Genomic DNA, 12,969 nt, shown 5'->3' with positions numbered 1-12,969 from the left:
TAGTGCTTAGCTCTCAGAAGTGGTTTCAGTGGTGTATTTGGAACCTAAATCACATGGGGGAAACACAGTCGGATGCATAAGGATTCGACCATCAGGCTCCATGAAAAACCGTCTGACACAAAGTGGAAGTTAAAATTTCACTAAGTGACTACAGGCATCGGAATGATTCCAATGATCAGAGATCCAGTCTGAAAACTGAGTCAAAAATAGGTTGACATGCGTCCAGAAGGTGAAGTCAAAATTCTGTATGTGAAAGAGCATGCAAATCACTTAGCATAACACCTAAGAGTCTCCTGTGCAATGCCTGTGTCACCTCAGAATGAATTCCCAAAGCGTGATCTCGGAATAATCTCTGAAAGACTTCTGACTGACAAAATCCTCTATGAGCTCACCATGGTCACATACTCATCGATTGAAGGATTCGGCTCACTGTGAACGATCTAACTAGGGCTGCCCCTGCTCAGCACTTTTGTTCATTTTCCCCCACTCTTTCCTTCAGGGCAGGTGATTTTCCCGTTCTATTGCCTTTGTAATTGGTGAACTCAATTTGCAACATCGTCCAATGAACGATCGACGTTGGGTAACCACACCTGGCAGACTTTGTATAGAGTACCAGACTTCCCTCTTTGTTTCAAAAAGGCCCTGGGCAGCTGCGAGCGTATAACACGAAGGTTTCCACATTATTATCACGCTGTCTCGTCCCCCATTGCTGTATCTACTAGCGTTGGCTTGTGGTTTCGTAGTGGCTTACGTGCTGCGCTTCTTCCGGTGAAAATTGCTGAGAATTAGTTCAGGTGTTCCAGTGTATAGCTGAGTTGTCAGTAAGGCTGCTTCTTAACAACAAACCCACTTGTTTGTAGTGGGTTTGTTTTGAAGCCTTAGCTCAATTAAATCAGTCGCTTGGAACTTAGTGTGTCCCTCAACCGTCAATCAGTTTTCGAATGGGACATACTTTTCAGAGAGAATCAAACAATTCATGTACACCATACCTATCTGTCTTGGGTGCCTTTGGGTAAGTCTCACTATATCCAGGCCTTGCTTAAGTGGTATCCTTTAGTCCTGAGCATGAGGCTGCAAAGTATTACAGTATTAATATTGTCTGCCACGTCCTTAATAGACAGCATCAACAATAAGTATCCCAGCACACTTCCCTGTGGCATGCCTGAAGCAACTTCAACTTCTACTGATAATTCTGTATCCAAGATAACATGCTGCCTACTTCCTACCAAGAAATCGTCAAACTACTTACCAATTTTGTTTGATACCTATGCAATCGTAATTTTGTTAATAAATATTATTGTGGCATCGAGTTAAATATTGCATTTGTTTGATTACTTTGATCCATGGCTTTCAGGGTATCATGCGAGAAAAGTGCAAGCTGGCTTTCGCGAGATTGATTTTTTTGATAGCCATATTGATCTTAATGGTGGACGCCATTTCATTTGAGATAATTCATTAGATTCGAGCACAGAATATGTTGTATGATTCTACAACAGATGGATGTTAGTGATACTGGACGGTAGTTTTGTTCATAACTTCTACTACACTTCTGGGATAAGAGCCACATAACTGGAAGATTATGATCTGTGCTTTCTTTAATCACTGGCGTCACAGCCCAACTGTGGTTGAAGAACAATGAAGATAATCTCAGTGTTGTTGCTGCGGCTTCAGTCTGAAGACTGCTTCGATTAGCTCTCCATTCTACTCTACCCTGTACAAGCCTCTTCATTTTCGAATAACTATTCCAAGATGGCCGCCGAGTAAGTGACGCCAGAAACCATTTCCAGAAAGTTAAGTGATTTAGACAGGAATATAATTTAGTTTAACGCCGACAACAAATTAAATACGTGCATTAGTGTATCGTTTAGTCTTGCCGTTAAAGGTTTGACTTTTCTTTGCGTATTTTTTCAGAAAACACGAAAAGATCGTAACTTCGCGAAGTCGCGCTTAGGCTTAAATTTTGTAAACGTGTTTGTTTCTTATTTCACGGTAATTTAACTAGTTTCTCGGTAACAAATAAGTAAACTACTGTAAATAGCGTATAACTTCATTATTTTATTACAGATTTAAGAAAAACAGCGTAACTTTATATCAGAAACTTGCCTATATACATTTGTTTATAGGCCTAATTCTCGTAACGTTTTGGAGAATCAAAGTTAAAGTATCTCGTGTAATTGTCCTTTTTTCATTCCATCGAGTGAAATATATAATAAATAGCGTATACCTTCGTTGTTTTATACAGATCTCAGAAAAACAGCGAAATTTTAAATCAGAAACTTGCTTATATACATTTGTGAATAGGCTTAATTCTTGTAACGTCTTTTTTGATTTTCGGTAATTTAATTGATTTATTCTAGCTAAAGTATTATTTTTGCCATGAGTGAGAAGTGCCTGACTTGCTGTAGAATTGTTAGTTCCGGGGTTTGGTGTGATGGATGCAGTAGTTTTTTTCACTGGGGGGACTGCAGTGGCGTGGGTGTTGGGAAAGTGGATCAGGCTCATCAGTGGTTATGTAGGATTTGCAGCAGAGATAGGAAGATAGTGGAACAGGAGGGGAAAATTGCTGCCCTTCAGGCTGAGCTAGATCAGGCTAGGGAAGATCTGGACAGGTTAAGGAGGGAGAAGGGCAAAGAGAGGTGGGAAGTGGCAACAGGTAGCAGAAGGAACAGGCCTAGAACTAAGTCTGACAGTTTTGTGGTGAATGTCAAAAATAAGTTTGACCTGTTGCTTCAGTTAGAAACTGATGAGCCTCAAGCAGAGGTAGGTGTAGACAGGACACAACAAACTTTCAATAGGAAATTGAAAAAGAATGTAGGAAAGTCATCGAAAAGGAAGAAAGTTTTGTTGTTAGGCAGTTCTCATGCCAGAGGTGTAGGTCAACTTCTGCAGGAGGAATTAGGACCAGAATACCAGGTCACAAATTTTTTCAAACCAAGTACTAGTCTGGATCAGGTGACAGAGGATTTAGGTTCACTCTGTAAAGGATTTACCAGGGAAGACACCGTGGTTATTGTGGGAGGGCCAGGGAACAGCATCGACAGAGATCCTGGGTACAGTATAGAGTGTGACCTGGTAAAGATTGCGTCGGCATCGAGACACACCAATGTTGAATTTGTATCTGTCCTGAGACGCCATGACCGGCCTCATTTGAACTCTTCTGTTGGGAGAGTTAATTTGGAGTTGGAACGGCTGCTTGTGTCGGGTGCGGGGGCTCATATTGGTGTGGTTCCTGTTGATTATCTCAGTAGGTGGGACTATACCAGGCACGGCCTACATCTCAACAGTAAAGGGAAGGGGAAACTGGCTGGGGTAATAGCAGGAAATTTAAGGGGGGGGGGGGGGGGCACTGCCATGAATGGTAAAATACCAGTGGTTACAGGTGTTGGAGCAGCACCTTTTTTAGGATAGGTGAGACAGAAAGATGTCAAGTTCTACGAGAGGTCAGGATTGAAACAAATCTTCAGTTTAGGAAAGAAATTAAACAGCCCAATTCTAGCACATTGGATCACCAATCACAGCTACCAATTACAAATTTTCACCAATCACCAGAAATTTTATCTCCACCAAGTTGTATCTCAGTCCTAGGTAATTGCATTGATGAATTAAAGTCACCCAACCCAGTTGACATAATCTGCCTCTCTGAACACCATGTGACCACTGGTATAGGAACTAGGCCTAAGCACAATGAGAAACTCAGACAGGAGAGTACTGCAAATGTTAGAATAAGGAAAGGTTCTCATAAAAGTATAATTAAAAATAATGTAAGTATATTTCATCAAAATATTGGGAGTTTAAAGAATAAAGTAGATGAGCTTCTGGTTTGTTTAGAAGATTTAGAAGCTGAGAATGAAATAGATATACTATGCCTGTCTGAGCATCACATTGTTACCGATATGGATAAGGTAAATCTAAGTGGTTATAAGCTCTCTGCACATGTAATGAGAGAAAATATGGAGAAAGGAGGAGTTGCCATATATGTCAAAAGTTATCATTGTGCAAAAAGTTTAGAAACAAAAAAGTTTTGTGTAGAGAAACATATAGAAGCATGTGCCTGTGAGCTTAAATTAAATAAAGGCACATTTATAATTGTAACTGTATATAGGTCCCCATCAGGAAATTTTCATCTATTTCTGAAAAATTTGGACTCCTTGTTGTGCTATCTGTCAGACAGGGGGAAGCAAATTATTATTTGTGGGGACTTCAATGTAGATTCTCTGAAAGAGGGTAATAGGAAAAATGACCTTGAAGTATTACTTGGTTCTTTCAATTTGACACCCGTTATTGATTTTCCTACTCAGGTGGTAAAGGATAGCAGCTCACTGATAGATAACTTCTTTATAGACCAAGATAAGTTTAACCAGGTAAATGCTCAGCCTGTTGAGAATGGTCTTTCTGATCATGGTGCACAGCTAGTTACAATATATGACATAGCTCCATTCAGCAATACTAAACAGTCCTCCAAAGTAGTACGTTCAGTCAACGATTTAACAATTGCAAATTTCAGGCAAAGCCTACAGCAGTTAGACTGGGATGAGGTGTACCGTGAACCTGATGCCAATTTAAAATATAATTTATTTCATGACATTTTTGTAAATGCATTTGAAAACTGCTTCCCCAAGAAAATAGTTAAATATACTCGTAAGAAACCTTGTAACAAACCATGGCTTACTAAGGGTATAAAAATATCTTGTAACCGGAAAAGGGAAATGTATCTGACAGCAAGAAAGAGTAGTGACGCAGAAACTATCAAAAATTATAAAAACTACTGTGTTATATTAAGAAAAGTTATTAAAAAATCCAGGAGTATGTGTATCATGTCTGAAATCAGCAACTCTGATAGTAAAATTAAAACAATTTGGAATATTATTAAAAGAGAAACAGGTCAACCAAGAGCAGAGGAAGACAGTATTACCATCAAATTGAATGAAAGCTTTACGAACAAAAAGTCAGAAGTTGAAAATATTTTTAATAATCATTTTCTAAATGTTGTGGATATAGTAGGATCCAGGTGTTCATTAGAAGATGCTAGGCTGTTAATGGAAGAGGCCATACCTATGCAATTTGATACAATTGAAATCTCACCCACTTCTCCCTCTGAAATTAGGAAAATGATAAACTTGCTTAAAAGCAAAAACTCACATGGAATTGATGGCATTTCCAGCAAAATACTAAAAGCTTGTTCTCAACAGATAAGTAAGATTCTCAGCCACCTGTGTAATAGCTCTCTGGAACAGGGCATTTTCCCTGATAGACTGAAATATGCTATTGTTATACCTTTGCATAAAAAGGGGGATGGATCTGATGTCAACAATTACCGTCCAATCTCCCTTCTAACAGCTTTATCCAAAATTTTTGAGAAAGTAATGTATTCAAGAGTAGCTTCACATATCTGTAAAAATGAAGTACTAACAAAATGTCAGTTTGGTTTCCAGAAAGGTTATTCAACAGAAAATGCCATATATGCTTTCACCAGTCAAATTTTGAATGATCTGAATAACCAAACATCACCCATTGGGATTTTTTGTGATCTCTCAAAGGCTTTTGATTGTGTAAATCATGAAATTCTGCTAGACAAGCTCAAGTATTGTGGCATGAGTGGGACAGTGCACAAATGGTTTAATTCGTACCTAGCTGAAAGAGTGCAGAAAGTTGAAATAAGTAGTTCTCGTAACATGCAAAGATCAGCACATTCCTCAAACTGGGGAACTATCAAGAATGGGGTTCCACAAGGGTCAGTCTTGGGTCCTTTGTTGTTCTTATTATATATTAATGACTTGCCATTCTATATTCATGAAGAGGCAAAGTTAGTTCTCTTTGCTGATGATACAAGTATAGTAATCACACCTGAGAAACAAGAATTAACTGATGAAATTGTCAATACTGTCTTTCAGAAAATTACTAAGTGGTTCCTTGTAAACGGACTCTCACTGAATTTTGATAAGACACAGTACATACAGTTCCGTACAGTGAATGGTATGATGCCATTAATAAATATAGACCTTAATCAGAAGCATATAGCTAAGGTAGAATATTCCAAATTTTTAGGTATGTCCATTGATGAGAGATTAAGTTGGAAGAAACACATTGATGATCTGCTGAAACGTTTGAGTTCAGCTACTTATGCAATAAGGGTCATTGCAAATTTTGGTGATAAACATCTTAGTAAATTAGCTTACTACGCCTATTTTCACTCATTGCTTTCATATGGCATCATATTTTGGGGTAATTCATCACTGAGGAATAAAGTATTTATTGCACAAAAGCGTGTAATCAGAATAATAGCTGGAGTTCACCCAAGATCATCCTGCAGACATTTATTTAAGGATCTAGGGATATTCACAGTAGCTTCTCAGTATATATACTCTCTTATGAAATTTGTTATTAACAACCAAACCCAATTCAAAAGTAATAGCAGTGTGCATAACTACAATACTAGGAGAAAGGACGATCTTCACTATTCAAGATTAAATCTAACTTTAACACAGAAAGGGGTGAATTATACTGGCACTAAAGTCTTTGGTCACTTACCAAATAGTATCAAAAGTCTGACAGATAACCAACAAGTATTTAAGAAGAAATTAAAAGAATTTCTGAATGACAACTCCTTCTACTCCATAGAGGAATTTTTAGATATAAATTAAGAAAAAAAACAAAACAAAAATATAAAAAAAATAAAAAAATAAATTAAAAAAAATAAAGGAAAAAACACAAAAAAATAAAGTTGTTATATTAACTTAAGTATGTTGTTAAATTAACCTAATTATGTCATGTATTGGAAAATTCGACTCGTTCCACATCATTACGAAATATCGTATTCATGATCCATGGAACTAGTATTAATCTAATCTAATCTAATCCTTGTGAATATGTTTACTGTATTCGTCTCTCGGTCTCCCACTACGATTTCTACTCCCTTCCCCCTCCCCTCCTACCACACTTCCTTCCAGTACTACATTGTTTTCCGTCAATGTCTCAGAAAGTGTTCTATCAACAATTGTCTTCTTTTAGTCAAGTTGCCACAAATTTCTTGTCCCCCAGTTCTGTTCAGTGTCTCCTCACCTGTTATGCAACCTACATATCTAATCTTCAGCATTCTTCTGTAGCAGCACATTTCAAAATCCACTATGTTCTTCTTGTCTAAACCGTTTATCCACGTTTCACTTCCATACATGGCTACACTCAAGACAAATACCTTCAGAAAAGATTCCTAACACTTAAATCTGTACTCAATGTTAACAAATTTCTCTCCTTCAGAAATACTCTCCTTGTCATTGACAGTGCACATTTTATATCTTCTCTACTTCAGCAATAAGCTGATGCCTGTGTTATATTGATGATTAAGTCTACATAAACTCGTAGCTTGTCTTCTTTTTAGGATTCATAAACATTTTATTTTATGTATTAATACTTTTTCATTGTAATATAATGTACTGACGTGTCATATGCCTGTGTAGATTTGCTCCGCAACTTGATCATATAGAACTGGGAATGTAAAGTAAAATAAAAAATCATCAGTTACTTTGCTGCCCAAATAGCAAAACTCATCCACTACTTTTAGTTTCTCATTTCATAATCTAATTCCCTCAGCATCATCTGAATAATTCGACAACATTCCATTATCCTTATTTTGTTTTTATTGATGATCAACCTCCTCTCATGACTCTGTCCATTCCATTCAAGTGCTCGTCCTTTGCTGTATTTGACAGAATTACAATGTCATTGGCAAATCTCAATTTTTTTCATTTCTTCTCCCTGGACTTTTAATTCCTACTCCAAACTCTTCTTTGGTTTCCTTTGCTGTTTGCTCAGTGCAAAGACTGAATAACATCGGAGGCAGATTATAATCCTTTCTCACCCCCTTCACAATCCCTGCTTCCCTTACATACCACTTGACGGATTTGCGTCTGGTTTCTGTACAAGTTGTAAATAGTCTTTTGCTCCCTGTATTTTACCTCTGCTACCTTCAGAATTTCAGACAGATTATTCCACAAACATTGTCTAAAGTTTTTTCTATAAAAGTAGATTTGAATTTCCTTAACCCATCATCTGATAGAAGTCATAGGGTCAGTACTGCCTTGCATGTCCCAACATTTCTACATAATCCAAACTGATCTTCCCCAAGGTCGGCTTCTACCAGTTTTTACATTCTTCTGTATAGAATACTTGTTAGTATTTTGCAACCACGGCTTATTAAACTGATAGTTCACTAATATTCACACCTGTCACCATCTCGTTTCTTTGGAAATGGAATTATATTCTTCTTCAAGTCGGAGGGTAATTCGCATGTTTCATACATCTCGCACATCAGATGAAAGAGTTTTGTTACAGTTGGTTTCCCCAAGGCTATAGTAGATCTGACAGAATGTCGTCTACTCCAAGGGCTATGGTTCGCCTCAGATATTTCAGTGCTCTGTCAAATTCTTCTCTCACTATCATATCTCCCATTTCATATTTACCTAAGTCCTCTTCTGTTTCTATAATATTGCCTGCAAGTTCATCTCCCTTATATAGACCCTCTATATATACCTTCTACCTTTCTGCTTCCCCTTCTTTGCTTAGGACTGGTTTCCCATCTGAGCTCTTGATATTCATACAGATGGTTCTCTTTTCTCTGAAGGTCTCTTTAATTTTCCTGTATGCAGCGTCTGTCCTTACCCTAGTAGTATATGGTCCGACTCTGGTTACTGAATGGTCAGCGTGACGGATTGTCAATCCTCTGGGACCATGTTCGATTCCCGGCTGGGTCGGGGAATTTTCTCCGCCCAGGGACTGGGTGTTGTGCTGACCTCAACATCATCATCATCATCCTATCACCCTCATCGACTGCAGGTCGCCGAAGTGGCGTCAAATTGAAAGACTGTCAGCCAGCGAACGGTCTGTCCGATGGGGGCCCTAGCCATACGATTAAATAAGTGGTATATGCTTCTACATTCGTCTTCTAGCCATTCAAGTTTAGCCATTTTGCACTCCTGTCAGTCTCACTTCTTATACGTTTTTATCCCCTTTCTCCTGCTTGATTTACTTAATTTTTATATTTTTCTCCTTTCATCAACTACATTCAATATCTCATGTGTTACCTATGGGTTTCTACTAGCACTCATCTTTTTAACTACGTGATTCTCTGGTGCCTTCAGTACTTCATCTCTCAAAGCTACCCATTCTTCTACTGTATTCCTTTCCCATGTTCTTGTCATTCGTTTCCTAACGCTCCCTTTGAAATTCTCAACAACCTCTTGTTCTTTCAACTTATACAGGCCCCATCTCGTTAGTTCCCTATCTTTTAGAAATTTTTTCAGTGTTAATCTACAGTTCATAACCAATAAATTGTGGTCACAGTCCACAGCTGCCCCTGGAAATGTCTTGTAGTTTAAAATCTGATTCCGAAATCTCTGTCTTAAATTATATAATCATTCTGAAAACTTCCGGTGTCTTCAGGTCTCTTCCACATGTACAACCTCCTTTCATGAGTCTTAAAACACGTGTTAGTGACGATTAAGTTGTGCTCTGTGGAAAATTCTACCAGGCAGCTTCCTCTTTCATTCCTTTCCTCCAGTCCATGTTCACCTACAGTATTTCCTTTTTCTTCTATTGAATTCTAGTTACCTGTCACTATTAAATTTTCGTCCCTCTTAACTATCTGAATACTATCTTTTATCCCATTATACATTTCTTCAATCTCTTCATCATTTGTGGAGATAATTGGTATATAAATTTGTACTACGTTGGTGGGTGCAGATTTTATTTCTGTCTTGGCTACAGTAATGTGTTCACTATGCTGTTCATAATAGCTTATCCGCACTCGTGTTTTCTCATTTATTATTAAACCTACCCTTCGTTACCCCTACCTGATTTTGTATTTACAGCCCTGTATTCACCTGGCCAGAAGTCTAGTTCCTCCTGCCACCAAACTTCACCAATTCCCCCTATATCTATCTTTAACCCACCCGTTTCCTATTTTAAATTTTTTAACCTACCTGCTCAAGTAAAGGATCTAACATTCCACATTCCAGTCTGTAGAGTGTCAGTTTTGTTTCTCCTAATGACATCATCTTCATGAGTGGTCCCTTGCTGGATATCTGAATGGGGGACTGTTTTACCCCTAGAATATTTTGCTCAAGAGGCTGCCGTCATCTTTTAACCATACACTAGCGCTGCCTGCCCTAGGGAAAAAACTATGGCCGTTGTTTCCTCTTGCTTTCAGCCATTTGCAGTACCAGCACAGCAAGGCCGTTTTGGTTAATGTTACAAGGCCGGATCAGTCAAACATCCAGACTGTTGCCCTGCAGCTACTGAAAAGATTGCTGCCCCTCTTCGGGAACCATACATTTATCTAGTCTCTCAACAGACCTCCTTATTGTGGTTGCTCCTATGGTACAGCTACCTGTATCACCGATACACAAGCCTTGCCACCAACGCCAAGATCAATGGTTAATGGAGGAGGGGAGGGGGAGAATCTCAATAGCCAGGATAGCCGAACTGAAGAAAACGTTTGTGAACAATCAAGAGCAAGTCTGTTTAGCGGAATACTAATTCAAGAACAAGACCCAGCGTAAGGGGGAAACGACACAGTTTCATACACAGAATATTTTGGCCCTATGTCACATTGTAAATCTGAATATGAAAGAAGCTTACAAAATCTCACACTTCATGAAAGGAGTTCCAGAAGACATGTAACAAGCTCTTCAAGTAAAGAATGTCACAACAACAAAGAAGTCCATCTAGTGGTGCTATCGTATCGAGGAAATGTATCAAATGAAAGAAGTATGACCTTTCCCGAATGTGGTCCCTATGGCGGTTGTGGAATACCGTCATGACCTCGCTTCTCTCATACACAAAGCTGTAACCAAAAGAGATACAGCATTTTATGGCAGCCAAAACTGTCAGGCCGAGTAAGCAAGAAGCAGCCACGAATGTCGACGCCATATGTGATGACGTAATACAAAATGTTGAAGAACAGTTATATCAATCTTTAGCAGCAAACTCCGCCACCAGTCGAAGGCGACATAATATAATGGTCTCGATCAACCTGGAGCATTTTTAAAACCACAGCCCAGCATCCGACCTACAATGGTACAACCAAGTCCTCCATCAAGTATGATGCCCAGCAGAAGAACAGACATTTAGCGGACAGCAGATGCACTATTATGTTTCCACTATGAAGGCCCTGGACACTCTGTACGCTGCTGCACAGAAAGACCACGAGTTTTCGACGTCTTCTACACCACCTGACGTTGCCCACCGCAATAGTTCTATTCACACCAGGCTACAGCAAACGATTGTAGTTGACTTATTGGACGAAACCCGTTGTCATACCCTGGACCAGTTCGCTCCCCAGCATGCTATAGCTTTTCCCTGTCGCTGTACAGAGGTATTAGCCTCTAGCCTAGCTGTCGAATTCAGAAAAACTAAGCGAGGCGTCCAACTATGGAAATGAGGCTGCCACAGATGAAAATCAACAGTCAACAAGATGTCGCTAAATCTCATTAATGTCATCATCGATGGCTAAAATGTCTGTATGCTACGTGACTCAGGCACTTCCATTTACGTGATGTGAAATACTTATCGTTGTGAGCTAAAGAAGACTATGTTCTGTGATACGAAATTGACTGTGCTGAAGATTGGAAATGGGAAATATGTCCAGCTTCAGGAACTTGTATTGCAAGAACAACTATCAATGATGGAACACAGCCTTTCGAATTCGTCGTTTTATCATAATGTGATCATAACGCTAGTTTCAGATGTGACTTCTTACAGACATCACAAGCAGCCATAGACTATGGAAGAGCAGGCCTCCAGATTGACGAAGCTCTTTTAACAAGCACATGTATCAAAAATTTCTCTGGGTGACAGTTTTCCATTGAAGACGTCGTTATCCTATCAGAATCAACAAGACGAAGTCCAGTCGCCAGGCGAGATGCTCAGTTAAACTGTGAACCTTTTTTCTATTGCAGAAAGGTATGCAGGGTCACCAAAAAATATTCATGACAAATACGATCAAAAGCATTGTAGGGGGTGACAAATTGGGACAAGCAGCTACAACTCATCCCTAAAGATATGTGCACAGCTGAACCAGACCAGGAAGGGCAACTTAATGCCATCGATAAACAATGGTACTCCGCTACTACTACACAAAATGCAGTGGAGGAAGCTATTACTGAACTGCCAATAAGATTTGGCCTGACTGAGGAACAACATTGGCTAGTGTCAGTCTCCATCAGTATTCAGATGCTTTCAAATCTGGAGTGAGAAACGACAGACCAAGTGGCCCATGTTAAAACACCATAAGTAAACTGGGGATCGTCCACCAATTGGGCAGCACTCATGACGTGTTTTGACAACTAAATGGTGGACAAACTGGGAGGAAGTAGAGAAGATGCTGCAAGATGACATCATTGAACCTTCAGAGAGTCCTTGGTCTTCTCCTGTGATCCTTGTGAAGTAGAAGGATGGTACATAGAGTTTCTGCATCGACCACCAATGACTGATCAAAATCACAAAAGGGCACATATACACATTGCCTGAGAGGACCAAAGTGTTTTCACTTATGGACAAGAAGACTGGCTACTGGCACATCGAGGTTGATGAGGATGATCAGAGAAAACTGCTTTCATAATTCCTGATGGTCTCTATGAGTTCCAAGTTATGCTGCTTGGATTGTGTAACACTCCAGCAACTTTCGAACATGTGGTGGACAACAATGGATACAATATACTCCAAAGCAGCGATTTGTAACTTGTCTCATAGTCATAACCGTAAGAAGATGTACCAAGTCCCCCGAGCTGTATCTCAGTGACTGGTGTCTGGCGTTATAGCGCTCTTGGTCTTTCTCCCAGGCATCCAGGGTTCATATGCGAACCAGCTGCATTGCTTCTTTGACCCTGTTAATGAGGTATTTCACGTATCATTCTGAGTATGGTCCACTTGAAATGGAAACAGTGCATCTATCGTCGTTTTGTTCTAGTAGCTGTG

This window comes from Schistocerca piceifrons, chromosome 5 (assembly GCF_021461385.2).
Source record: "Schistocerca piceifrons isolate TAMUIC-IGC-003096 chromosome 5, iqSchPice1.1, whole genome shotgun sequence".
Classification (NCBI taxonomy): domain Eukaryota; kingdom Metazoa; phylum Arthropoda; class Insecta; order Orthoptera; family Acrididae; genus Schistocerca; species Schistocerca piceifrons.
Note: the sequence above shows the minus strand (reverse complement) of the source record.